The sequence below is a fragment of the Capsicum annuum genome, chromosome 6, assembly GCF_002878395.1.
Source record: "Capsicum annuum cultivar UCD-10X-F1 chromosome 6, UCD10Xv1.1, whole genome shotgun sequence".
Taxonomy (NCBI): domain Eukaryota; kingdom Viridiplantae; phylum Streptophyta; class Magnoliopsida; order Solanales; family Solanaceae; genus Capsicum; species Capsicum annuum.
The window spans coordinates 205,760,175-205,786,587 of NC_061116.1; the positions used below are offsets into that span (position 1 = coordinate 205,760,175).

The 26,413-nt window shown below is 32.3% G+C and overlaps 1 long non-coding RNA gene and 1 other non-coding gene across 2 annotated transcripts; both read right to left on the reverse strand.

Annotated features, from left to right (window-relative positions):
- Nucleotides 1–6,897: 6,897 nt before the first annotated feature.
- On the reverse strand, nucleotides 6,898–8,119 carry LOC124899327. Its single transcript, XR_007056751.1, has 3 exons — nucleotides 8,103–8,119; nucleotides 7,905–8,000; nucleotides 6,898–7,018 (listed from the first exon to the last, which is right to left on the reverse strand). It is a non-coding gene; the product is annotated as an uncharacterized LOC124899327 (long non-coding RNA).
- Nucleotides 8,120–8,826: 707 nt separating this feature from the next.
- TRNAD-GUC lies at nucleotides 8,827–8,898 on the reverse strand. Its single transcript has one exon. It is a non-coding gene; the product is annotated as a tRNA-Asp (tRNA).
- Between the last annotated feature and the right edge of the window lie 17,515 nt (nucleotides 8,899–26,413).

Here is a 26,413-nt window from a genome sequence, read left to right on the forward strand (position 1 = left end):
GGATAAAATGGTCTTCAATCCGACTATAGCGGTACTTCAATAGGCGGATTCTTCAAACGCACTGAACGGTCTAATGATCACACAAAGTATTTGAAGACAAGAAGAATGTTTGTAATCTAAAAATTTCTATACAAAAACTTGTGGATGAAACCAGGTTTATATAGCCACAAGATGCCTCTTCAGAAAGGTGGCATTGGTTCAATTTAAAGGTGTGTGTCTTTTCTGAAAATGCATGTCTGTTTACTTAAAACAGTGCATCATTTTGCTGAAACAGTACATACCAATTCATGTGAAACATTATGTCCTTTCATCGAAACATTGCATCAGTTTGCTGAAACAGTGCATCAGTTCACTGGAACAGTGCATCTGTTTGCTGTAACAGTGCATATGTTCACTGGAACAGTGCATCAGTTCAGTTTCAGCAATGCACTGTTTTGAAAAACTACGTGCATGTATAAATGGAGAATCAAAACACATTGCTGCGTTTTACTGTTTGGTAAATTTGGATCATCAAATAAAATTTATCCAAAAAGATATATCTCATCGATTGATCATTTGCCAAATCCAAATTCAAATCCAAATCCAAATTCGAAGTAGAGCCGAGCGAGCGACGACGACAATGGCGCGAGGCATCTCTATTTTCTTACCTCACTTATCATGTGGAGTAAGTGTTCATTAATATAAACACTACAAAGTTCCCTTCTCCCACCAATGTGGGAGAATTAGTGGACTTTTCAATTTGGAAGTATACCTTCTAAATTCATATCTCCTTCCTTCCACTATTTTTCTCTCCATTTTTTCCATTCACACTTCATTCATATACTATGAACCCAACAATTCCCCACATGAATGGGGAATGGCTATTTTTAGTAAAAATTTTACGGACAAGTATGTAATCATCAAGTAAAGACTGATTGCATCTGGATAGGTGGGTTTCCTTTGAACTTTCTGTAGTGAACATGCATCGGATGCACTCGGACAATCGGTAGATTTGATATCTTTGGACCGTCGAGCTTTAATGTATACCTAGACAACACATGTCACACAACCAGCCTTTTACCATTTATGGTTCTTACGGTTTTATTCTTTTCAGCCATGAACACATCTCGGTTTTCGTGAGAGCTTAGAGAATAGGCCTTTACTAACATTCTCCTTAAAGCGGCTTCCACTTCGTCCTCACATAGGTGATTTCTAAATGTTCAATCTTGTAGATTAAACTATTTGGTCAAATTTGTCAAATTTATATAATCATTAAAAGACTTTTCACCTTAAGTCTTATCCTAGTTTACTATACATTGTCTACATCATGAGAATGGGGTGGGTAATTGACAATGTTGAACCTGTCAGGCACAACTTTATTTGATCTCCTTGAACCTAGCTCTTGGGATCTCCAGTCTGCTAGGTAGAGTTACTGCCATGCTGACTTGTCCTAGGCCTTAAACCCATTCCCTTGGATGTCTTTTCTACTCCTTCTCTAGATAGGCCATTTGTAAGTGGATCCGACACATTATCCTTTGACTTTACATAGTCAATAGTGATAATTCCACTGGAGAGAAGTTCTCCAACGGTATTATGTCTTCGTCTTATATGACGAGATTTACCATTATACATCATGCTCCCTGCCCTACTTATTGCCTCTTGGCTATCACAGTGTATACATACTGGTGCCACTGGCTTGGGCCAATACGAAATATCTTCTAAGAAATTCCAGAGCCATTCTTCTTCTTCACCGATTTTATCTAATGCGATATATTCAGATTCCATTGTAGAGCGAGCGATACAAGTCTGTTTGGATGATTTCCAAGAAACTGCTTCTCTACCGATAGTAAATACATATCCACTTGTGGATTTTACTTCATTCGATCCGGTGATCCAATTTGCATCACTATATCCTTCAAGTACCATTAGATATTTATTATAATGAAAAGCATAGTTTTGAGTGTATTTAAGATACCCCAAAACTCTTTTCATTGTCATCCAATGAGTTTTGTTGGGATTACTCGTGTACCGACTTAATTTACTGATAGTGCATGCTATATCTGGTCGTGTACAGTTCATTATATACATTAGACATCCTAATACCCTTGCGTACTCCAATTGTGAGTCACTTTCACCTTCATTTTTTTGAAGTGCAAAGTTCACATCCAATGGAGTCTTGGCAATACCGAATTCCATATACTTGAACTTGTCAAGTACTTTTTTGATATAATAAGACTGTGACTTGTGGAGTTCGATGGATTCTTATACCTAAGATCACATCTGCAACTCCAAAGTCTTTCATATCAAACTTACTCTCGAGCATTCATTTTGTTGCATTTATGTCAGAAATGTCTCTACTGATGATTAACATATATCCACATATAAACAAACAATGACTTGGTGATTTGGAGTATCTTTAATATAAACACATTTATCACATTCATTTATCTTGAATCTGTTTGCCAACATGGTTTGGTCAAACTTCGCATGCCATTGCTTAGGTGCTTGTTTTAGTCCATAAAGTAATTTAACAAGTTTACACACCTTATTTTCTTTTCCTGGAACCACAAAATCCTCAGGTTATTCCATGCAAATTTCTTCCTCTAAATCTCCATTTAGGAATGCGGTCTACACATCCATTTGATGGATTTGAAGATTATATACCGCCGCCAAGGCAATTAACAATCGAATCAAGGTTATCCTTGTTACTGGCGAGTATGTATCAAAGTAATCAAGACCTTCCTTCTGCTTGAAGCCTTTTACTACAAGTCTTGCCTTGTATTTATCAATAGTACTATCCGCCTTCATTTTCCTTTTGAAGATCCATTTAGAACCTAAAGGTTTATTTTCGGGGGAAAGGTCAACCAATTCCCATGTATGGTTGCTTAAGATTGAATCTACCTCACTATTGACTGCCTCTTTCCAAAAGGATGAGTTGACGATAACATCGCTTCTTTAAATGTTTGAGGCTCATTTTCTAAGAGAAATGTTACGAAATTCGATCCAAACGAAGTTGACGTTCTTTGACGTGTACTCCGTCTTGGATTTTCTTCATTGTGTATATTCTCACTTGGTTAATCTCGAGGTCATTTAGATCCTCCACTTGACTGTTCATGTCTAATTTTATACGGGTAAATATTTTTAAAGAATTTAGCATTGTCTGATTCAATTACCGTATTTTCATTAACATCCGGATGTTCGGATTTATGAACCAAAAATCGACATGCTTTACTACTTTTAACATATCCTATGAACACACAGTCCACCATTTTAGGTCCTATCTTAACCCTTTTAGGTATAGAAAATTGAATCTTTGCTAGACACCCCCACACTTTGAAATATTTCAAGTTGGGTTTCCTTCCTTTCCATTTTTCGTAAGGAATTGATTGTATCTTACTATGGGGAACTCTGTTGAGTATACGATTGGCCATAAGGATAGCCTCCCCCCCATAGGTTTTGCGGTAAACTAGAACTTGTAAGTAAGGAATTCATCATTTCCTTCAAAGTTCGGTTTTTCCTTTCCGCAATTCTATTAGATTGAGGTGAATATGGGGTTGTAGTTTGATGGATGATTCCATTCTCTATACATATTTGCGCAAAGGGAGATTCATATTCTCTGCCCCTATCACTTCTTATCATTTTGATCTTTTTGTCTAACTGATTTTCAACTTCAGTTTTATATTGCCTAAACGCATTTATTGCTTCATCCTTACTATTTAGCAAGTAGACATAACAATATCTAGTGCAATCGCCAATAAAAGTTATGAAATACTTTTTTCCACCATGTGATGGTGTTGACTTCATATCACAAATGTCAGCGTGTATTAAATCTAAGGGATTGGAATTCCTTTCAACGGACTTATAAGGATGCTTTGCATACTTTGATTCCATACACGTTTGACACTTTGATTTATTGCACTCAAAGTTTGGCAAAACTTCTAAGTTAATCAGTTTTCGTAATGTTTTGTAATTAACATGGCCTAAACGTTCATACCATAAATCATAAGACTCAAGCAAATAAGAAGAATTTGAACTTTTATTTATTTCAACAGTCATTACATTCATCTTATAAAGGCCTTCGGTCAGATTGCCTTTCCCTACATATATTTCTCCTTTGCTAATTACAATTTTTCCAAAAACGGTTACACATTTGAATCCGTTCTTATCTAGGAGTGAAACAGAAACTAAATTTCTATGTAACTCCGGAACATATAATACACTGTTTAGTGTCAAGACCTTGTCGGAAGTCATCTTTAAGCAAATTTTTCCTGTTCCCTCCACCTTAGCAGTAGCAGAGTTAGCCATGCAGATCATTTCTTCTACTTGAGTCGGAGCAAATGACGAAAACAACTCCTTATTGGCATATACATGGCGGGTGGCACCAGAATCCATCCACCATTCGGGAGAATTTCCCACCAAGTTGCATTCTGAGAACATAGCACACAAATCATCGCATTCTTTATTGTATTCAATCATATTTGCTTGATCCTTTTTCTTGTTCGGGGCTCGACAATCTGTGGACTTGTGGCCAATTTTGCCACAATTGAAGCATTTTCCCTTAAACTTTTTCTTGGGTTGATTGCTTCCATGTTCAACTTTCTTTCTTTTCTTCGAATTCTTTTGGTTATCTTCTACAATATGTGCTCCATTAATTGTAGAATTTCCCTTTAACCTTCTTTTGGCAGCTTTATTGTCCTCTTCAATACGGAGTCAGATGATAAGATCTTCAACGGTCATCTCCTTGCGTTTATGCTTTAAGTAGTTTCTGAAGTCTCTCCACAACGGTGGTAGCTTCTCAACTATCACTGCTACTTGGAAAGTATCATTCACAATTAAACCTTCTGCTAAGAGATCATGTATGATGACTTGCAACTCCTGTACTTGAGAGACAACAGATTTGCTATCTATCATTTTGAAATCCAGGAACCATGCAACAATGAATTTTTTAATTCCCGCATCCTCCATTTTATATTTCCGTTCAAGTGCCCCCCACAGTTCCTTTGATGTCTTAGTTCCACTATAGATATTGTAGAGGTTGTCTTGGAGCCCACTCAGAATATAATTCCTGTAAAGAAAGTTCGAATGTTTTCAAGCTTCTACAATAATGAAGCGATCTTTGTCCGAGGTTCACTCGGGCACCTCAGAAGCGTCTTCGCTAGTGAACCGTTGCAGACATAAAGTGGTGAGGTAAAAGACATCTTTTGCTGCCACCGCTTGAAGTCAATGCCCAAAAATTTTTCGGGCTTCTCCGCCGGTGCCATCGTTGGCGGAGCATTTGTGCGGCTTGATAAAGCAATATTGTCTGCCCCCACAGTCGTAGCCACATTATGCATTTGACTTTTAGTTGTCATTTTTCCTGTCACCACAAGACAGAAAACTTAGTATTTTTTTCAGAATACTATTTATAAAGTTAAATAACTTGAAACTCTTCTTCTTGTTTCTAGTTAACGATGAAGTTTTTATTACTTCGAATCGTCAACTGAGTGAACCTTAACTTGTGATGAAGATTTTATGTCTTCTAATCACTAGTTAAATTCAAGCGGAGTAGAAAGCTTAAGCTTTAATCTCCAAAAACAAGCAATACAAATTCTGTAGGATTATTCCTTAAGATTGTTATTTCCATAATATGGTTGGGTATGCAGAATCTGTATATTGCAACAACAACTTCAACTAAAGTTCAAGTATATAACCAAGAACATAATAAAGTATACCCTCAACACAAGATCAAAATGACCTTTCCAATTGTTATTTCCACAATATGATCGAGTATGCAGAATTTGTATATTGCAACAACAACTTCAACTAAAGTTCAAGTATATAACCAAGAACACAATGAAGTATATCAAATACCCTCAACACAAGATCAAAATGACCTTTCCAAGAGGTGTATTTTATTTTTCAGAAAAATAGACGAAACAGAAATGATTAAGACCAAGTCGTCCGAATTCACGGACTTTTCTTAAGGAATAATTCCCCTCACTGTACCCGAGGTTATGTAATCTTCTTCCCAGGATAAAATGGCTTTCAATCCGACTATAGCGGTACCTCAAATAGGCGGATTCTTCAAACGCACTGAATGATTTAATGATCACACGGAGTATTTGAAAACAAGAAGAATGTTTGTAATCTGAAAATTTCTGTACAAAAACCTGTGGATGAAACCAAGTTTATATAGACACAAGATGCCTCTTCAGATAGGTGACATTGGTTCAATTTAAAGGTGTGTGTCTTTTCTGAAAATGCATGTTTGTTTACTTAAAACAGTGCATCATTTTGCTGAAACAGTACATATCGGTTCGTGTGAAACATTGTGTCCTTTCATCGAAACATTGCATCAGTTGCATGCATGTATAAATGGAGAATCAAAAAACATCGTTGTGAATTTGAGCTGAGTGAGCAATGATGACAGCGTGAGGCATCTCTATTTTCTGGCCTCACTTATTATGTGGAGTAAGTGTTCATTAATATAAACACTACAAAGTTCCCTTCTCCCACCAATGTGGGAGAATTAGTGGACTTTCCAATTTGGAAGTATACCTTCTAAATTGGTATCTCCTTCCTTCCACTATTTTTCTCTCCATTTTTTCCATTCTTCACACTTCATTCATATACTATGAATCCAACAGAAATTACTAGAGATATGGTTGAAACAGAAAATGCTTGCGTGAGAATAAGCCGTCTCAGAAAAGGGTCAGACAGAACTTGAGCCCAAACCAAATCAAGGCTAGTAGATGTACAGAGGATTACCTCCCACTCTGCAAATGCAGTTGAGATGATGCCATCCGCTTCATCAGAGCAATACTGTGAAAGTTGGACTGACTTACAACTGCTCGGTAAAGCAACTACCATCACTATCTATTTACCAAATCCTTGTCGGATGAGACAAGGCCAACCAACTGGCAGAAAGCCTGTAAGGGATCAAGAACAAGGTGAACTGACTTCCAGTTTGTGTTACATCAGTGCCTGGGTTCTTGAATGATGGCCTCAGAGGAGAGAGAAACAAAGCACTTTTTTCTCCTCTTTCTGCCCCATGTAGAACCTGAAGAGAAAAGAGGTGATGTATCAGCAAAGAAATCGTCCTCCTCAAAGATAGTTTTTGAAATTGAACGTGCAATCAATAAAATAAGTCATACGTGAAGAACAATATTTACGACAGTAATTTTCCAACCACCCAAATAGATGGAAGGGAAAACAGCCAATCCACCCTTATTTATGGTTGGTACAAGAAGCAATTGATTTTGAGTAGCTTTAAGAACGTAGTCGGTAGTATTTAGTAAGGTAGGAATAACTGCAGTTATTGACTTGGAAAAATCAAAATGTCCCTTCTTCAACAACTCACCACTTCAGTATGAGCCACTTCACATAATTCAACAAACGCGATGAAGAACAAAAAACACATAATTTTGGATATTCAGAAGTTCAACATGCTATCAGGCATAGTACAGACTCAAACAGAACAATGGAGACAGTACAATCATCGAAAAGGTCTCAAGAAATGTAGACATTTTGAAATCTCAGGTGTGGGTAGCTCAGGTAGGGATTCTCTGGGTAAGCGGACGGGTTAGTGAATGGAAACTGAATCCTGCAGAAAAGTGCAGGATTCTCTTTTACTTTTCATCCCCCTCTGTCCCTGCACTTTCCACATTATAATTTATCAATTGAATGTAATTTACAAAAGACAAATCAATACTGGGAAACAACTAAAGCAGAGAAAAATGAATTATCGATAACAGCTCTTACTACTGAACCAACCTAGACTTGTATTGCACTTATTCTAGTGGGAGTACAAATTACCAAAATATCTCATCATTTTCTCTCAAAAGCCTTACACAGTTTCTTGACAAGTAGAATCCCAAACACACTTTGGAATCTGTGTCTTACTCAGGGATAGGTCATCATGATTCAATGAGTCAGTTTTGACAAACCTGCCTTGAATGCATCGCTTTTGTCGCTATCAATTATTAGGAAGAGAGGTCTTCGTGTGAAAGGAATTAGATCGCCTGGATAGAGGTTATTTAAACCTGCAAAAATCCAAATAGTAAAAATCATGCAGTTAGATTTAGAACAATTTGAATCATGAACCATTTTACGAACTACACATAAATCAAGTTCTGAGAGTGTACCTCCACTTCTGCTATGACCTACGCACAAACAATTCTTGAAATATTGACTTGTATCTCCATTGGCGTTAATATAATTTTCTTTGAAGATTTTCTAGAACTTGAAGAGCTCTCTGCGTGCGACGAGGTACTCTGAACTGTATTTCCTGGGAGTACATCACAGAATGGTGATTTTAGTCACAATGAGCATATGTGGAGCTCCATTTCACCAATGAAGTAGCTAACCTGATGTTTTGGTTAGGAATAAATATTTTTTAAAGTTGCCAACCTGATAACTGAATGACACGGGATATCTCCAATATTAAGAAGAAGAAAGGTTGTTAACATCTGCTAGTATTTAAGTTATGAGTTTAACTAGTTATTTTTCGTTATTGGCAGGTTGATGAATCTCTAAGAGCAGAGGATGTAGAGATATATACTATGATGCAGCTGAACTTTTTGCTGGACTACTTAAGGGACCAACAATTTCTGAATCTAACATTGAACAACAGGGCCATGCTGATAATACCACCACTCAATCCTGCCCATACCACAACTAGTTATGTTGTCCTATACAGAAATATATAGTAACACCACACTTTCTGGAGGGAGCTCCCTGTGGGGCGCGAGAACAAAATGACCGAGTAAGGATACACATTAGAAGCGTCAAAAATTGTAAAGGAGGCAACGCTGATCCAGCATTTCAGCTTCTACTTATGCGAAAAAAGGAAGAAGAAAAAAAAAGCTACGCCGTTGCCGGGGATCGAACCCGGGTCACCCGCGTGACAGGCGGGAATACTCACCACTATACTACAACGACTTTGTTGTCATATTTTCTTACTTAAGCCTAACAACCATTATTTTGTATGACATATCAATATTTAATGCAATTTTCTTACCCTGGAGGAATAATTGTGCTAACTTGGGTTGTTAGTGTTTAATGGTGCCTTCCAAGGCCAAGAGAAAGAAATGGCTGGATCTTCCTCACTAATTTTTTCAAATTATACACAGCAAGATTAAATGTAGGGAACAAAATTTTTCATTAATATCAAAAGTTAAAATTATGTTCGTATTAATAAACTTAGGCTAAGTTTGGCCATGAGAAAACAATTCTTTTCAAAAATATTTTTCACTTTATTCAAGAAATGATGTTTGGCCATACAAACTCCAAATACAACTTTGAAAAAGTGAAACAAATCTCAACCTGTATTCACTTTTTTTATTCTCATTTCTCTCACAAAATATATATTCATAGTCAAACTCAACTAAAACTATAATTCTAATTACAACTCTAACTTCAACTTAACTCCATTTTTTTTTTCTTTTATGGCCAAACGCCTATCAAAATACATTCTAAACTATAATAAAGTAAAGGAAAAATTAGCAATTAAAAAGTGGCTATTGCATCCTATCATTTAATCCACTTCTACTTTGATTCAAGCAGGTAATATTGAAATGGATTTGACACATATGATGTTGGGTTTGCAAGTTCTCATGACATACTTATGTGAATAAATAGGTTTATGAAATTAATTCTCTAACAGATACATTAATTAAATCATATTTTACGATTAAAGTATGAACTTGATCTTTTAGAGATATATCTATATGTATTATATTAATAAATTATTATAAATAAAAATCACAGAAAACTTCTCAATTAGCGATAATCTATCAAGAATACATGATAATTTATTATTTTAAACTTCAAGAACATACTTAAATAACAAAAGAAAACTTCTTAATTAACAATCGTCTATCTATCAAAGTATATGGCAATTTATTTTTATAAATATAAAAATCATACCAAAATTTTAGAAAACTTACCTCAAATCACAAGCACATTTGCGATTAAAACTAAACAAAAACCTAACCTCAATAAAGAATCTATTTGTCAAAAAAAACTCTAAAGCTATAATGAATTCGAAAAAATCAAAGTATTTTAACTCAGACATACGACAATCATGTTTTGCCACCAAAAAAATTGTGAACGATTGTCCTTGGAGAAAAAAGAATTTTTAAAAAGTTTATACGTAAAAGGTATGGTAAAAAAGTTCTAAATTTTAGGTAAATAATTAAATATTTGTTGGTGACTATAATTTATTAAAAGGTGAAAAGAAGATTTTGTCTATTTAATAATATTTTAATGAAAGACGAAAAGTTTGAATCATTTTTTAAATTTTTTTATTTAAATAGAGTTAGAGAGAGAGAATACAATCTTTGAATTTTTTGACTGCCATACTTCTTTGATGTTTCCGTCTGCTTTATTATTCGACTGCAACAAGCTTGTTTGTTCAATTTTTCGATAAAAAATTTTCAAAAAAAAAATATATATACCCAAAAATGTTAGATCTTCATACACCATAAAAAAATATATACACAGAAAGTAAGATCTTCAAACATTAGAAAAAATAAACACATACGACAAAGCAAAATAATCGATATTAAATAAATAATAAATCTAAAAAAAATGATAAGAAAAACAATGTGTAAGCTACAACAATTGCGTGTAGTTAACCCAATTGCATGTTATTAACTCCATATATAGCAAAAAGAGTCGTGTGAAGTGTTGTCATAATTTATTAATAATAGAATTCCTATAATTTTTTCATAGACAAACTAATTCCTAATTGAGTAATAATAGAATTCCTATAATTTTTTCATATACAAACTAAAATACGAATTCCATCTAATCTTTCCATATATCAACTAAAAACCCTATTTATTTTTTTGCATATATTTATTATACTCAATATTTGATATTATTAATATAATAAATAGTATATAAAATAAGTGAAAAAACTATTTTGTCTAAAGTAAAGTGTTTTAATGAAGACAAAAAGTTCAAATAACTTTTCTAAGGGTCTTTACGCTTTTAATATATTATAGATATAGATTATAGATGAATTATAATTTAATAATTAAATTCAAATTTTTCAATGTTAGTTTAGTTCTAAATATTATAGTAAAAAGACCTAAAATGTCAAAGTGATATATATATACATATATATATATCGTAATAGTAAATTTCAAATACTTTAAATATAAAGAGTTTTTACATAATCAAATGACTTTAATAACTCAAAATTTAGTTAGTTTTAAAATTCTAAATATCATGAAAAAATTGACTAGTCTCAACTCTAGATTAAATTTTAGAGTACCATTAATATTTTTAACTGATCTCCTCTCTATCATTTTCTTTAATTAGCATGATTTTTTCATCAATTAAAGTTTTACGTTATTTAAAGTTATGTAGCATATATATACTTTTTTTTATAATCGTGATGTTCGGATCAGTTTACGCACACCTTAACTAATTCTACGGGATACCTACCATCTCCACCAACAACTAGGTTTCAGGTAACTCTGTCTACCAAAATTAAAACAGACTATGTATACTTTTAAATATATTCTTTTCTTTTTTAGGAAAAATGCATCGTTTCCACCCTAAACTATACTTGAAAAATCTAAGACACACCTAAATTATTGGAGTGACCTAATACACACCTAAACTTCTTAAAAGTGAAATTTTTTACCCCCTGAATCTGACGTGAAAAAACATAATTATTTAAATTAAAAAAAGGCGCGTCTAAATAAAAAAATAACGAGAAAAATAATTAAAAATTCCCCTCCCCCACCCCCAAACATCTTCTTCTTCATCAGCCCCCACACCCAAACATTTTCTTCATCACTCCCTCCCCCTAAACTCCAACCCCACCCCAACCAACACATCTTCTTCATCACTCACCATCCCTAAACTCCAACCCCACCCCTAAATAACGGGAATTTTTCACACCCCGATCCGCCCACCCAATCGAATCAATGTCAATTTCACCTATAACCACCAATTTTTCTCACAATACCATTGATTACTCATCTAATCCGTCACCATTATTGTTTTGGCTAACAAATTTTAAATTTTTAATATTTTTTTATAGATTTATTTCAAATCACTAATTTCGAACTAAGCTTAAACGGGTTCGTCGGAATCCAATGACTCGTGATATTTGTCGGAGCCTTTTATCATCTCCATTAGCATCAGCAGACTAAATGGACCTATAGCGCATGCTTTCTTCTCATCAAATTCTTTCTCCATTAAATCAAGATACAAACTTTCAATGACTTTAGATGAATTGAAAAGTTTGCAACTGATTTTTCCAACAAAGGACACAACTTGTTTCTTCAAATAGTCCCAAACTCAACAGAAGAAAATCTTTAATTAATGGAATATCCTCATAATTCTCAGTTCCAGGCAAAACAAGTTTTCCTTCAATTTCCCAAAAGTATGAATATGTTGAAACTTCCCAAAACTCAATTCAAGAAAAATAAAAAATAAAATTTAAACATGGTTTCTGGGCTTGAGAGCTTTAATAATCCGAAGTTGATATGGATTGGTGGACCATATGAAAGGTAAAAGAGGAGTGCAAAGTTGCATTAGTAGTCCAGTAGGCTATTTGCAGAGGAAACACAATCTTGGATTGGTAGTGAAGAAAAAGAAAAAAAATTGACCTCATAACAATGGAGGTTTGGGACAACAATGAAAATTCTGGATATTGAAGAAGAAAGAAAAAGAATTTAAATTAAAAAGAAAAAAGAAAAAATTATGAAAATAATAAATTTATTATCTTTTTCGTATCATGCTGATGTGGCGCTGACGTGGCAGTCACATGTACAACACCACACTACGTGCAAGTGGTATAATGCCTGACAGGGTGTAAAAAGTATCACTTTTTTATAGTTTAGGTGTGTAATAGGTCACTAGTATAGTTTTGGTGTGAACTAGACTTCTTGTGTATAGTTTAGAATGGAAACGATGTTTTTTCCCTCTTTTTTATTTTCTTTGTTATGATGCATGATAATAATAGTAACTAATATTTTTCAAGTTAAGTTCTATTGCTTGAATAATAATCTGCTTTCATGTATCAATTAATAAAAAGAATTTTTACTTTTGATTCAAGTTAAAATATCACATTTATTTTAATTTTTTTAATTGTTTGAAATAATATACACATACAAAGCACGTACACTAAACTAGTAATTAGGAAAAACATCGCCCACTAAGCCACAACATATTGGTGATGCTTCACAATTATACGAGCAACTAATTAACTCCACAAATTATAGCAATTACTACTAGTAGACTAGTAGTCATGGAATTCAGAATAGAAATTAAGAGAAAAAATGGAGATCTAACATATATACACCACCATGATTCCTTCTTGGCCAGAAATTTCAGTAACAGTTAATATTTATAATTTTAAAAAGCTTGTGAAGTCTAACAGGACAAATAAATGAATATATATAGTAAAAACTATAAAAATTAAAGCCTGTGATCAATTTAACAATATATGCAGGATTGTTTTAAATTATTTTTTAGCATATGCAAGTTTAATTTGTCGACCTAACTAAGTTTGCGAATAGCTAAACATGATAAGTAAAATGAAGACGATAGAAATGCTCTGACATTCCAAATAACTTGTAAATTAAGGCAAGATTTTTCAAGCTGATAAGAATTGTGAACAATTTAACGATATCAGACATGTAGAAAGAAAATGGCACCAAAGTTATGTTCCACCCAACATAACTTGTGGACAAGACATATTTTCAATCCAACAAGACTTTTAGGGTGTGTTTGGTAGGAAGGAAAATAAGTTGATTTCTTACTTGTTTTCCTATGTTTGGTTGATGGATGAAAAATATTTTATAGTGTTTGATTGATGAATGAAAAAATATTTTTCAAAATATACATTCTAGTGTTTAGCTAAAGGATAAAAATATATTTTAGAAAACTAATTTTTGATCTCAAAAAATACTTTTTTTAGGGTGCGTTTGATATAGAGGAGGAAAAATATTTTCTAAAAAAATAAGTTATTTCTTACTTATATTCGTGTGATCGTTATGCAAATTGGATAGGTATATGTTTTCAAAAAGTATTTGTATATATTTAACAAAAATAATGAGAACAAATAGGATAAAAAGGGTGGGATAAGAAAAAAGTTTTGAATTTATTTTAAAAAATATTTTTTTTTTGTTTTTTGGAGAGGGGGTTGGTAGGTGGGAGTTGGGATTGTCAAAATAGGTAATAAGGGTGAGGTAAGAAAATAATTTTGATTTTTTTAAAAACAAATTATTTTTTTGGGGGGGTTGGGCGGCTAGTAGAGGGTGGGGGTAGGGGAGAAAGGGTGGGGTAAGAAAAAAATTTGAAATATTTTTTTTTTGAATGGGGAGTATTGGGGGGTGGGGGGGGGGGAGGAGGTTGGTAGGGGAGGTAAGAAAAAAGTTTGAATTTTTTTAAAAAATTAAATTTTTATTTTTGGACGGGAATAGGGATTTGGATTTTGAGTAGGGGGTGAGGTAAGAAAAAAAAATTTAATTTTTTTTAATAGGAGTGATAGGGGGTGGGGTGGGGTTGGGGGGTGAGGGATTGAGGGTCGGAGTACGGATGGATAATTTTGAGAGTTGTATGAATATTTCAACTTAAGAGTGAGGTTGAAAGAGAATTTTGAAAAATATTTTCTTAGTTTTTGAAGGGAAGTCATTTTTCTTATAATTTAGAAAAATAAGCTGATTTGAAAAACATTTTTCAAAACCTTTCAACCAACCAAACAAGAGAAAATTGAAAAACATTTTCTGAAAAATGTTTTCCTTCATATCAAACACACCCTTAGGGGTCGTTTGGTGTGAGGAACTAAAAAAATAGTTCGGGAATAAAATAATAATCCCGGAATAAAAAAGTTGATGCTTTGTTTGGTTGTCCAATTCGGGATAACTTATCCCGATACTAATAAATAGTACAGGGATAAGTTATCCCATAATTTGGTGGGATAGCAATCCCATCCTAAGTTATACTTGGAGTAAAATTATAAAAAGACAAAATTACCTACCAAATCTTGATTATTTATTTATATATATATATATATATATATATATACCTTACAACTATATATAAGAGAGAACGTGAGATTTTGGTAGTCCTCACATAAATTTTTTTGTCAATTTTATCCATAATTTAAATTTTAATTACTCTATAAATTTTTATCCATTTTGGTAAATTTGAACAATTATATGAGCTATTAAATGTTACAAAAGTGACGGAGTCATGAAAAAATAGTAGTGACACCATAAAAATTATTTATACAATCAAATTTAAAATTGATCCAAGGGTTTATTGTCTTTCTATTTTGTAGATATGTTTATTAATCTTATTTCAATTTTTCATTTTTTCTAACAAATTTAGCATAGACAAATAATTAAAGTATGTTGACATTCCCTTTCTAACTTAATGCATGCTTAATTATTAAATAAAAAATATTTTTATATTTAGCTAAAAATATTTAAAAATTTAATTTTTAAAACAATTTGACTCTCCAAGTATTAATGATACTAAATAATGAAAAATAAGAGTAATTCTTTTTCACATTTTTTGATGATGAATTTTTTTGACAAAAAATGAGATATCAATATTTTATGGAATTTAGAACAAAATAAGTAATTTAACATGAAATATTAGAGCTTCATACACATTTAAGAAATATCAACATAAATTTCTTAACATATGTTTTTAGGAAAAAAAAAAAAACTAATAAAGTTAAAAAAATAAAAATTTTAATTTCTTTTGTATGATTTAATATGAATGAAAATAATTAAGCTAAATATTGTGAAGGGTATTTTAATAAACAAATAATATATTTTGACAAACAATGCACTACATATTATTTTAAGTACCACAAACCAAATAATCACTAAAAAATAATACTAGGATAACTTATCTCAGAATAATTAATTCTAATATAACTTAACCCAACACAATTAATCCCGATATAATTTATTTTCAAACCAAACGACCCCATAAACTATTTAACAAGACGATATATAGAATGAAGATTGTTCAAAAGTTTTGTCCTATTCACTGTAGTTTGTGAAAATGACATGGTTTTTGTCAATTGAAGAAGACTTGTGAATATTTTAGATAAAATAGATATGTAAAATGAAGACATTTGGGGTGTGTTTGGAAAGCAGTTTCAATTTTCGTATGTTTAGTTGGTTTAAAGGTTTTGAAAAAAGTTTTTTAAATCAACTTATTTTTTTCAAATTTAAGGAAAATAACTTCCCTTAAAAAAAAAAGAAAAACATTTTTCAAAATTCTCTTTCAACCTCATTCTTAAGATAAATATTCATACAACTCTCAAAATCACTCATTCCTACTTCGACCCCCAATCCCCTATCCCACTCCACCCCATCAAAAAAAAAAAAAATTCAAATTTTTTTCTTACCTCATCCTCCTTCCCAAAATCCAAAACCCTACTCCTCCCCACCCCTTCCCAAAAAAATATTTTTTTTTTAAACAAAATCAAACTTTTTCTTACCTCCCCCACCTGACCCCCACCCTACCAACCCCCTCCCATCTAAAAAAAAATAATTATTTTTTTGTGAATTTTTTAAAAAATTTCCTAATCCTACCCTCACTCCCCTACCTCGACCCCATCCCCTATCACTCCCATTCAAAAAAATTACCATTTCAATTTTTTTCTTACTTAATCCCCTAACCCGAAACTCAAATCCCTACTCCCTTTAAAAAAAAAATTTTAATTATTTTTTTTAAAATTCAAACTTTTTTTTCTCCTCCGCTATCCAACCCCACCCCTACTAATGATACGAGTACGATCGTGATTGTGGATCAATACGTAAAGAACTCATGCTTGGGTGACTGACCAATTAATGGAACAAGCTTTGGAGTGTTGATCATTAAGGACATTTTAGTCATTTTGTAATAAGTTGTAACCTAGGCTATAAATAGGACATATTAGGTCATTTTCTCATAACTTAGATGATATTTTAAGAGTTCTTTGAGAGTGTTCATACAAGTGTGGATATCACTTGTGACAAGTGTGGAATCACTTGTGTTGGTTGCTTGGGGATTCCGTTCACTTGAGGTCACCGTAAGAACTTGATGTTATTTGTATGAATTCTTGGGTCTTAGTGTTCAATATACACTTTGGTTCATAGTGTTTGTGCATTGTGTGTCAAGTTATCTATCATTCTATCTTATTATTGTTGTTGTATTCATTCTCGGTTTTGGGTGTCCAAACCCGAGATCTTGTTGTGTCATTTTTGTTCTTGTTCTTGTATTGTAATCTTAGTTTGTGGCTCGCTGATTATAGGTGTTGAACACCTTAGACTCTTGTTGTTATCGTGCTTGTATTGTTATTGTGTAGTGAATCCGAAAGGGGTCACCAAAGGGGTCCTCGGTTCTTCAAATCATGGATTGTTTTGGTGTGTGTTAGTGACTTCCTTGTCGATCTTGTATCAACTAACATCCACCCCCCTCCCCCTAAAAAAATTAGTCTTTTTCTTACCCCACCCTTACTCCCTTACCCTGCCCGACACCCACCCCCTACTAGCCCCCCCCTCCCCCCCCACAAAAAAAATTATTTTTTTAAAAAATTAAATTTTTTTCTTACCCCACCTTTATTATCTATTTTGACAACCTCACCTCCTACCTACCAACCCCCCTCCCCCAAAAAATTAATTTTTAAAAATAAATTCAATTTTTTTTACCTCACCCTTCTTATCCTATTCGTTCTCATTGTTTTTGTTAAACATATATAAATACTTTTAAAAAAATATATATACTTACCCAATTTGCATAACGAACACAAGAATATGCGTAATAAACAATTTATTTTTCTAGAAAACGTTTTCTTTTCTTCATATCTAACACACCCTAAAAACTTATTTTTCAGGATCAAAAATAATTTTCTAAAATGTATTTTTACTATTTAGCTAAACATTAAAATATCACTATTTTCCTATTAAACTTTTCCACTTAAGAATATCCAATAACTATTTTCACATATATTTTGATTGAATTATTGAATAAAATATAATAGTATCTTTATACGAAAAAAATAAGAATGCTTCTAATTATTTCAATCAGAATTTATTTTCCACCAATTATTTTCTCAGTGAGCTGATTCGATAAAATGATTGAGAAAATCATATTCCTAACCAAGAATTTTACATTAATTTACGGTCGAGAAACCTCTTTTCCTAGTAACTGTACTACTGATTTGACTACAATTATCAAATCATATTTAACTAGTCAATTGTTACATCATTGATTTTCTTTTATTTCTCATGTCACTCTTTTACTTAAATTACTTCATCAATATTATTATCGAAACAATTTATGGGTAATATGAACATAGTTCTAACAAAATTAAAATTTTGAAAATCTCTAAATATGTTAGCTCAAGGGATTCTCCATATCATTCAAAACGGTAAAGACTTTCAAAAGTTGAAACTACAATTTAATTATTCGATTTTATAAAATATTTTTCTAGTTTCTTTTTCATTTAATATATATATCTATAATAATATTTTTCTATAATAATCTATATCTATATCTATAATCTATAATCTATATCTTTAATTTATAATCTATATCTATATCTATAATAACATATTAAAAGTGTGAAGACACTTAGAAAACTGATTTGAACTTTTTACCCTTCATTAAAAGACTTTACTTTAAACAAAATCATCTTTTCACTATTTTTTTTAATGATGTTAAATATTAACTATAATTAAAAATAAAAACCTTTCCTAAAATAAAATTTGGCAAAAAAAAAAAAAAACCTTTCTCAACTAAAATAGGTTTGACCAAAAAAAAACTAAAAATCCTATTTCCCGAGTCCAAAAGAAATTGAAAAAAAAGTTTTCCCAAATAAAATAGAATTTTACATAGCTTTTTCCAATTTCTATAAAAATCATGCTAATTAAATATTTTTTTTCTTCATCACAATTTTGTCTGATTTTTCATGTTCTCAAAAGATGATTAAGAACAAGGATGCATGGAATAGCTAATTAAGTCGAATAACTAAGTTTGATCCAAAGAAATAAATATAACAACTAAGTACTAAACATAAATTTATGACTTGACTTCATTTTCTTTTTTAAAACTTCACTGTTGATTTAAGCGAAAGTAATTTGAAGTTAATTTATGCAGTATGATTTTGTATTACTTTAATTTCTATAGCACACTTATCAATTGACGTTATACACACGTGCAAAACACTTATATTAGACTAGTATATATATATATATATATATATATATATATATATATATATATATTGATCCAAAAGATTTTAGGTCATCATTTACCTTAAAATTTCTGTTTGACTATTATCCTCTTCTGGCCCTTTTTTTTTAATTAAATAACAAATTATTATAAGGTAAACTAAAAGGGGTATTAGAGATATTATTTTGTTACTTCGAAAGTTCAATGAAGTCAAGTTAATTTACTACATATAATAATAATAATAATAATAATAATAATAATAATAATAATAATAATCCTCTTTTTGTAGCGTCTTTCCTTACGACACGTTTAACATGATCACAAATATATTTAAGATTTTATCCTTTTTGTACACACACAATTAATCAACCTGATTAATTTCCTTTAGTGTTAAAAGATACGACTTTTATCTTTTGAAAGATACAATTTTTATCTAAACCCTATAAAAATGGGAAAATTTAGAACTCAAATATGATATAATTAGGAATTCTAAATCAACAAAAACACATAATTATTGTCTAAAAGTTTACCCCGCCAATTTATAAATAGAGAAACAAGTAATAAATCATCAAAGACATAGAAAGCCAACAAAAAGAAAATAAGTCACGAACCATATATTACCTTATATTAGAAATTACCAATTAGCTAGCTAGCTAGGAGAAAAAAAACCAAGCATAATGTCTGGAGAACAAAAAGTGTATTACGATGATCAATGGAAGCAACATATCCCACCAGGTTTTAGGTTTGCTCCAACTGATGCAGAGCTGCTACAACATTATCTTCGTCCTAAGGTGAATGGAGAATTTATCCTGCCAGGAATAATACACGAGGTCGATGTCTACGAATGTAACCCTTATCACCTTCAACGTATGACTTGAGCTTCTTCCATGTATTGTACTTATGTTGGCTACCACAGCTAGAATTTTTGAGTTTATGAAATTCCAAGTAACGACTTATTAGTTGCCATGATGACTGAGTCACTTTATATTTTAAGACGTGCACAATATATCCACTCTTTCTCAAAAGATAACGCACAAAATTCATCCTCTTTTTGTTCGTAACGTTGTTGTTGATTCAGATGGGTAGATGTTGAAACACTTTTGGTTGGTGCAAAGCTTAACCGTAAGGCAACGATATTGTTGTGGACCTTGGCTGATGTTGCTAAGGCTGCGTTCTCACATTCTGTCATTAACCTCTTTGGTCTTTTAGTCAAACTTTCTGAGAGATTTATTGATTTGTACATTGTATAGAGAACAAACTGTCCTGGCAACCAGGTAGTGCCTTTTTGACGCTTCCCAAAAATACCACTTATATATATATAGATTAACGTTGCTTATACTGCTCTACACCAGAACTCATATACAGGCTCAATAGTAACAATTTGTGGTTATGCAAAGCTCTGCGTACGCCCTTAGAAATTATATATGATCGTCTATTTGTTATATTAATGGATTCCAATGATAACAGGAATAAATACGGAAGAGGAGTTTACGTATTTCTTCACGAGTAGAGAACGAAAACATCCAAATGGATCAAGGACTGATCGAGTTACGAGGGATGGCAAAGGATATTGGAAAATGACGAGCAAAATCACTAATATATATGCTGATAGAAATGATATTAGCTCGTAATTAGGTAAAAAGAACACACTTGTTTATTTTGTTAAAGCCCCTAAAGGGATAAAAGATCCCAAGACTAACTGGATAATGCACGAATTTGAACTTGCTCAGAAGAAGGTTGACTCTCCCTCAACATCGTCTTGCCCATCTCAGGAAAAACCAGTACGTACGTATTAATTATTAAGTGAATTTAAATTTTGTACACTAGGAATTATTATAAACTTTTCATATTTGATATTGGAATCCTGATAATAGAATAACAACTTGTTCTTTCTCTATATATATTTGATTAATAAATTGTGTAACTATTCTCTGTGTATCAAATAGACACTTCATATCTTGGATAGTGTATGTATCCACTAAGACATTATTTTCACTTTGTGTTGGTTGCATGCAGTTCAACGATTACGTAGTATGCAGAATTTATAAGAGGCAAATTAAGGATAAAGGAAAAATCGACGAGGAAAAAGATTTGATAGATTCTTTGATTGGGCCCAAACCTTTCATGACTGATCATAACAATAATGGGGAAGCAGCACCAGTACTACCATCAACAAAGCGAAAACTCGAGCCTAATAACGAAACCATAACGTGTGATCACCCACATGCTATAGCCATGGCCATGAATTCGAATTATTTCTATGCTAGCCATAAATTACATGCTGCTACAATGTTGGGTAATACGATCATGACAACTAACAGTTTTTGGCGAGACGTTAAAGGCTATTACATCATCATCATCTCAAGATATTGTGGTACCGGGAGAAGGGGTGCTAGGAGTTGAGGGTATCAGTGATCAGGCTCGAGCGACTGAATACATGTGTCAGCAAAATTCTCAGGTAGTGGAAAGACAAAATTCAGGGCTTGTTGATCATGTGGAAATTGGAGCAAATGATGCACAAGAGGGTCCTCGTGATGTGACAACTAGAAGAGTTGATGAGCTTGATTGTGATAATATTCATTGTTGGTTATACTGTTGATCTATAAGTATTGTAGAATAATTGCTTTTTAACATTTATGCATTTTCAAATATTATTCGATCCGAATAAGCCGTCCTTTATCTTTTTTTCCCCTTAGTTTTACGTACGCCTCAGTTTTTTCCTAACTTCGATTCTGGATTTCATAAATACTAGTATTAGTACCTAATATAGTTTGTGGAGGTATTAATTAGTTACTTCCTCTGTTATAATTTAATTGAGACAAAGGAAGTTTAAAAATGAAGTATCATTCGTTCGAAATAACTTTTTCAAAAAGTACTATTTTTTTTGTTCAAAATTACTTGTCACTTATTTTCTAAATGAATTTTCATTTTTACTAGTCACTTACATGTCAAGAAAAGAAAATTATTATTTTTTCATATTTTACCCTTTATCATTAATTACTTATTCTTCAAACAATTCTTTCAAGTGTACTAAACATTAGTACTTCCTCCATTTCTTTATAAGTGCTCCCTTTGAGTAGTGATTTTATTCATAAATAAGTATATGTTTATGTCTTCAAGAATATTTGATCATAATCTTCCTAATATGCCTGAGTTTAAATATATTAACTAATGTTAACTTGGAAAGAGATAAAATTTAATTAGCGATAAGTTGGTAAAGTTATTCCTTCCTTCTATCTTTACTTGTCTTCGTACTAAAAATAGATGTGCAATAAAAATATAATTTACTACCATGACTATTAAATACTTTTCATTTTTTTTTATAGGCATAGCAGCTCTAAGTTGAACTTGATTAGCCAGAGCATTTGTCTCTCGACTCGTATTGCTACTTCATCTCTACAGGGGCGGATCTATTGTATCTGGTGTGGGTTCTCGAGAACTCACACCCGTTATCATAAGACTTATAATTGCATAAAAAAATTATTAAAAGATAGAAATATTAACAGGTGGGAACCTATAATTAAAACGAGGGATGACTCAGTGGTAAGAAAGAAATCATTAAGTAGTTGTCTCTTGGTAGTTGAACATGGATTCTATTCCTTAGGGAGATGTTTATTTTTTTTCATTTAATTCTTTTCAAGCCTTGTTTTTTATTGGAAACTTATAAATTTGAAATCCTAAGTTCGCCTCTGCATCTCTAATACTCTTTCCACAGTGGGTCTGCATTTTCTTTTCCTCTTGTTACACCTCAGCTGATAGAAACACTTGATGCCATTATTACCTTAGATCTGATCTACAGAGATTGGACACAAGATATAAGTATGACCACAAGAATGAAAAAATATTAAGCGACGTTACCAGGGATCAAACACAGGTCACCCGGGTGACATGACAGGCGGGAATACTCACCACTATACTACAACGAGAGAAAATGGTCAAAGTCTTCCCCAAATTTCAACTACGCACTTATACTTTGCGGCGATCCCTGAACTATTTTAAAGTGAAATTATTAACAAAAAATCTGACAACCAGTCATTTTGGATAAGGTGTGATGCACGCACCAACAATATTTTGACACGTGTTTTTTATTTAAAATTAATTTTTATTTACTTTCTTTTTCATTTTTATCACTTTTTATCATTTTTTACCTTTATTTTTTTCACCTTTACTTTTCATCTATTTTTCTTTTCAAACTTTATTATTCCTACTTCTATACAAATAATTTTTCGACGACCTTAAAGTGGAAAATAATGAATAATACCAAATTTGAAATTTCCAACAATCTTGAAGTCGAAAATAATAAACAACATCGAATTTAAAAATTTCCGACAACCTTGAAGTGTGAAATAATGACCATATAATTATTAAATTTTCGACGATCTTAAATTCGAAAACAACGAACAATACCAATTTCAAAATTTTCAACGATCTTGAAGCCGAAAATAATGAACAATACGGAATTTAAAATTTTCGATGACCTTAAAGTCGGAAACAATAGAGAATTTTGAAATTTTCGACGACCTTGAAGTCGGAAATAATGGACAATATCGATTTTGAAATTTTCGATGATCTTGAAGTCGTAAATAATAAACAACTCGAATTTAAAATTTTCGACAACCTTGAAGTAGGAAACAATGAACAATATCAATTTTTAAATTTTTGACAATCTTAAATTCGAAAACAACGAAGAATACCAGCTTCAAAATTTTCGACGACCTTGAAGCCAGAAACAATGAACAATACTGAATTTAAAATTTTCAATAACCTTAAAGTCGGAAACAATAGAGAATTTTAAAATTTTCAACGACCGTCAAGTCAAAAATAATGGACAATACTCATTTTAAAATTTACGACGACTTTGAAGTCGTAAATAATGGATAATATCAATTTTAAAATTTCCGACAATCTTGAAGTTAAAAACAATGAACAATACCCATTTTGAAATTTTTGTCAAATTTAAAGTCGAAACCAATTGATTTTGTGCTTGGAGATGAGGAAAATAATAAATTAATTTTGGATGTCATTGATGAGTTCTTTGATGCCATTGTTTGTAAGAAAGAAGATGAAGAATAAGAACAAGAAGAAGAACAAAGAAATGAATAAAGAAAAAGAATAATTAAGAATGAATAAAGAAAATAAAGAAATATTAAAAATAATTTTTTAATAAAAAAATTCGTTCTCACTCTCTTTAAAGAGAGTGAAACACACTCTCTTGCCATGTCAGTATTTAGGAGGGGTAATAATTCCACTTTAAAATAGTTCAAGGGGGTCATAAGACCCCGCAAAGTATAAGTGTGTAGTTGGAATTTCGACTAAAGGTTGGGGGGAGGTAATAGAACATTTTCTCACACAACAACCTTGTTATCATGTTTTCTTATTTAACGGCTGTGACAATTTCTATGACCATATCAAATGATACAAAAACAAGTTACTAAAACCGAAATTAAGACTAAGAACCTAAAAATCAGCAACTAGAAGAAAGGGACACAATCGAATTTAACATTAAAAGAAGAAGAAATGCATAAAGGAAATGGATAGGTAGTGAGACATAGACCTTCATCAATGGATAGTACCAAGGTGTGTATCAAACACCAAGATACACACAATCAATGAAAGCAACACCACACTCTTAAGTAGACATAAAGGGATCAATGTCCCCAAGCACCCACCTGTCTTGCCAAAATATCAACTCAAGTGAATCCACGCTCAAGTTAACCTTAATTTCAATATCTTTTCCAAGATCTACAACTACAGTATGAGAGTATCACTCAATAATTCATTCAATATAAGGAAAGTAAATACCTAAGTGTCTATTTATACTTTATTACAAACAAAGACTAAAATACCCTTAATGAAGGGTGCTCCTTTGGAGTGTAAAAGAGAGTCATCAAAAAACAATATTGCCCTTAATGAAAGCCCTTGAATTAGGCGCCTATGGAGTATTGTTTTGGAGTGTAAGAAGTATATAATGCCCTTAGGAGTAGGCATCTCTTAAGTGTAGAACCCCTCTTCCACTTTCAACTTGAACAAGGCTTTGTAATGGTTCCAAAAAAAGGTCTTCAAGAACTTGCAAATTCGAAGCTTGAACCTTTGACAAGACCTTGTAATCCTTGTGCTCTTTATGATTGTATCATCTTATCCATCTTGAAAGGAATTTGTCCTCAAATTCACACCTTGCGAAATCAAATAGAAAGAGAAAAAGAAGCACACAATCCTCATGGTAGGAAGGTTAGCATTAGTACCACACATTATATAAACATGTCAAGGTGGTACACTTTTGGAATGCAACTGACAATCCTTTGTTATGATCATGAAACACTTACTACAAGCATCACAAAGGACTTGGCTAAAATAGACATCAAGGAAGGAGGAGTGCAACCCGAGGCCATCACATATATCAACAAGCCAAGGTTGTTCACATTTGAAATACATCCGCAGGTCCTTTGTATGTGACATGAAAAGCTTAGCATAAATAGAACAAATGAGGTGTTTTTGGAAAATATCAAGAGATAAGGAAACTACAATATTCTTAATGGTTTTACTATACCTAAAAGGTAAGACTACCTTTGGCTTAGGAACTATAAGATACATTTGTTTTATTAAATCTCTACAAAGGACCTCATCAAATATGGTGCCATTATTGACCCTTAGGTCCACCTCACCCACATATCATTATCATTCAAATAAGAAAACCAACCACCAAACTTACTACCTCTACATAATACATATTCAAAATTAATATGGGTATCATCATAGGTAAAGAGGTAGTATAGGAAGGAATCAAGTGTGAAGACTTCCTGCCGAGGGGGTACACTTTTAAAATAAAACCAACAATCCCTTGTTTTTTTCCATGAAATACTTAGTATACGTATCATAAGGGATAGGACTAAAGTAAACATCAAAGTAAAACAAGCACAAGCCGCGACAATCCCTTCTTCACCCCAATAGTATACTGAAATCAAATGGAAGCAATAGACAAGGATCTAAGCTGAGGTTGCCCATTCCTTTTACTAGGCTATCACACTCATAATCACCCAAGACAATTACCTTTAAGAGAGGGCCACTATTCACGGCTAAGGGATTGTGGTCTAGAAGTCCCCTTCTAAGAACAAACACTCATTTATGCACAACTTTTCCAAACTCATGATCACCATGAGAAAAACTAGTAGCACCGTTTGCATCACACAAACTCAAAGGGTCATGTCCAATATCATGGTCAATATTACAAGAATGAGCACTAACTTGAGGATTT